The sequence below is a fragment of the Perognathus longimembris genome, chromosome 8 (assembly GCF_023159225.1).
Source record: "Perognathus longimembris pacificus isolate PPM17 chromosome 8, ASM2315922v1, whole genome shotgun sequence".
Lineage (NCBI taxonomy): Eukaryota > Metazoa > Chordata > Mammalia > Rodentia > Heteromyidae > Perognathus > Perognathus longimembris.
The window spans coordinates 57,384,767-57,388,770 of record NC_063168.1 but is presented as its reverse complement, the minus strand read 5'-3'; the positions used below and the strand labels follow the sequence as shown (position 1 = coordinate 57,388,770).

The 4,004-nt window shown below is 44.3% G+C and overlaps 1 pseudogene; it reads left to right on the top strand.

Annotated features, from left to right (window-relative positions):
- The first annotated feature begins 2,907 nt into the window (after nucleotides 1-2,907).
- On the top strand, nucleotides 2,908-3,304 carry LOC125356917 (annotated as a pseudogene).
- Nucleotides 3,305-4,004: the final 700 nt, after the last annotated feature.

The following is a 4,004-nucleotide window of genomic DNA, read 5'->3' as shown; positions in this document are numbered from 1 at the left end:
ATGGAGTACAAACCAACACCAGGCTGTCTAGGTAACAGGAAATTGCAAGCCTTGAACTAGAATTATGATGTCAATGCAACAGAACCAGTATTTTACTTTAAGTGACAGAAATCATACTTCTCCTTAAAGTAAGATAACCTTTTTCTTTGTCTTAAAGTTATTTCTAGAAATATTTTGTTTAGTTCTAACACAAATCACATAAAGATAATCATATACTCAAGGAGCAAAGAGGACTAGAAATGTAGCTCAAGAGTTTGAAAACTTACCTGGCATGCATAAGGGCACTAGAGTCTATCCAAAGTACCACAAAGAAAGACAGAGAGGAAGAGAGAATGAGGAAAGAGAAAGGGGGAGGGGAAAGCAAAGGTGAGAGAGAACAAGAGGGAGAGGGAGAAGGGGAAAGATAGACAGGGAGAGGCAGGGAGGAAGGAAGGAAGGGAGGGAGGGAGAAAGGGAAAGAGAGATGAGGGAGGGAGGGAGGGAGGGAGGGAGGGAGGGAGGGAGGGAGGGAGGGAGGGAGGAAGGGAAAGAGAGATAGGGAGGGAGGGAGGGAGGGAGGGAGACCAAGATTCAAACCTTAACATGGGACCTATGACAAAAAAACAACCACCACCTCCAAAAGGCCCCATTTTGTGACTCTCTGTAACTTAGAGACCTAAAGCCAGGCATCATCTTGAAAAGGAGCTCTCTGTTTGACATTAAGCTACTGGGAGACATTAGGGACGCCCTGCCAGTTTCTGGGTAAAAGCCATGAAGAAGGGAGGGTTAGACATGGACTTCTGAGCTGATGCAGAGGGAGCTTATACGGTGAAGGCCACAATGCTCAATGGCCCTGTTCTCTGCAGTAAGAAAGATTTCTGCAGACAGACGTCTGAGCCTGAGCCCAGGGCCTATGGATTGCTGGGCCTGCAGAGCTGCCTCTCTCTAAACATGGCTGCTGCTGGATAGAAGTGAGAACTCTACACCCAGGTCCAGCAGATCACTCAACTTCCTCTTCATCCTCCCTTCTATAGGGTGGTTAACTGCTCAGCAGGATCTGACCACAGACTCACTGGCCACCACACTACCAGGTTCCCTCCGTTCTTCCTGTTGGGGAGGGGGGAGATTCAGTGTTCAGTTTGTTTCCACCAACCTCAAGGAATGCCCTAGGCCTGGTCCCTAGGCCTGGGCATTGGCTGACTCTTGATAGGCAACCTGTAAGGCCTCTGGAGTGAGTGGGAATCTGCCTAGACCACAGATCATAAAACTTGTTGCAGCTACCAGTGACACAAGGTGTTCAAAGAAAGGAATCTGCTAAAGTGAATGCAACCCTAAAGCTGACCACTGATCCTTGCCTGGCCTGGCTCTGTGCTCACACACAACATCCTGAACACAGCTACCATTGACTTCAATGAGAACTCACTGTCCCCCCCCATGTTCAGAAATTCTAATATTAGAGTGCTCAGAAAAGATTTTCCAAATTTTTGTCATTTTTAACTTTTTTCTTTTTACAGTATTTTTGATATTGTTTCCAGTTTATTTTCCAAACTTATTATATGCTTTTTTAGATTCCTATTCCTAGCTTATCTATTTATTTACATTTTTCCTTTTCTTTGTAATCAGTTTCTAGCTCCGGTCTTTTCTCCACCTCCTACTCACATTCTTCTCGGCTTTTGTTTTATTTTCATTTATTTAACCTTACTTCTTTTTTCTTTTTTTTTTTTTTGCCAGTCCTGGGGCATGGACTCGGGGCCTGAGCACTGTGTCTGGCTTCTTGCTCAAGGCTAGCATTCTGCCACTTGAGCCACAGCGCCACTTCTGGCCATTTTCTGTATATGTGGTGCTGGGGAATTGAACCCAGGCCTTCATGTATATGAGGCAAGCACTCTTGCCACTAGGCCATATCCCCAGCCCCAACCTTACATTTCTTTTTACACTTTCCTTTCTCCCTCATTTATTTCATTTATTTATTATCATTACTTTTACTTTATTTTTAAATTTGTAATTCATTTTTATTCTTACCATTTTCTTATCTAAGATTTTTGGCAGTAAAATAGTTGGTTTTAATTTCTTTACATTATAATCTGTCTGGTTTGTTTGGTGTATTGCAGATTATGGAGACTTGTGTAATAACCTGAGAGGGAGAAAAGTCCACGGAGGCACAGCTAAAGGTGGAAAGGAGTTTTATTTACAATGGAACTTGATTTACAGCCCAGAACCAGAACAACCCTCCACCTGCTGGCCTTCAGCTACCTTGTCCTGGGCTAATTACCCAGAACCCAAACAAGCCTCAACCTCCAAACCTCCAAATTCCAATGAAGTGAGCTTCTTTCTATTCCTCCTTCCTGCAGGCCTCTAGGCCTCTCCACAGGCCTCAGGCTTCAGACTTCTCCACGGCGGAGCTTTCTGGGGCATGCACCGCTTCCTCTCCCACTCCTCTCCCTTTTCCACTGCACGCGCGCACACACACACACACACACACACACACACACACACACACACACACACCCCACGCGTACTCGGGCCCTCTGATGCCCCCGGCCCCCTCCAGCAGCCCGGACCCACTTGGCAGTGACAGGGCGGGACTTCCTAGGCAGCCCCCACCCCCATTCCTGATGCTACAGCAGCGGGGGCCCACTGTCCAACCGTTCCTTAGTGCCACGCCCCCTCCTGCGGGTCCAATCCACGTGGCAGTGACGCCAGCACTGGGCGGGACTTCCGGCCCCCCTGGTTGTCTTGTTGTACACTTGTCTTCTCCTTTCTGAAGGTTGAGACTTGAAGAGCACGGTGTCACCCACAAGATCCTGGATAAGACCAGAGCAGATTTCCATCCCAACAGACACGAATCATGCCATCAAAACACAAGACCTGTGACAGAGCCTCTAGCACACCCGTTCTGCAGGTCCAGTTGAGAAGGACAGGTTTCACTGGCAAGCCACCATTATGGGACCTAAGGACAACCCAGATCAAGGCGGCGTGTTCTTTTTGACCATTCATTTTCCTGCAGACTACCCCTTCAAACCACCTAAGGTTGCGGTTTGCAACAAGAATTGATCATCCAAATATCAACAGTAATGGCAGCATTTGTCTTGATGTTCTCAGGTCACAGTGGCCTCCTGCTCTAACTATTGCTAAAGTTTCTTTTACCCATTTGTTCACTGCTGTGTGATCCAAACCCAGATGACCCCCTAGTGCCAGAGATTGCACGGATCTATACAACAGACAGAGATAAGTACAACAGAATGTCTCCGGAATGGACTCAGAAGTATACCATGTGATGCTACCTTAAAGTCAGAATGACCTGCATTATAGCTGGAATAAACTTTACTGTTCCTTTTTTTATTTCTTATCCTGCTGCTCCCCTATCAGACCTCATATATATATATATATATATATATATATATATATATATATATATATATAATTTTTTTATTTTTTTTTTTACTTTTTGTTTACTTCCCTCCGCTCATTCACATGCTCATCTGAGAAGACTTAAGTTCTTCCAGCTTTGGACAATAACTGCTTTTAGAAACTATAAAGTAGTTACAAGACAACAGTTGCCCAAGATCCAGAAATATTTTTAAAAGTGGATCATGTGTATTATGTGGCCAATATCTTTACTCTTAACTTGGTTATGAGACTAAACCATTCCTCACTGCTCCAACATGCTGAAGAAACCATATGACAGGGAGGAGATGGAGGCTCAGTTGTCACATCAAAGGAAACAACACCCTAACAGCATCCATTCTTGTTTAAGCCTTCCACTGTTAGAGATTTGAGGTTACATGATATACTGTATGCTCATAACTGATGTGGCTGGAGAATTGGTATTGAATTTATAGCATCAGCAGAACAGAAAATGTGACATATTTTATGCATGTCAACAAAGGAAAATGACCTGTTCTCATTCTACAGAGAATGGAAACTAGAAAACACCCTTCTATTCCAAAATAGGGTCTCAAACATTTTTGTAATTTTCATTTAAATTGTTAGGAGTCTTGGAGCTATTAGTTAATCTATCTTCC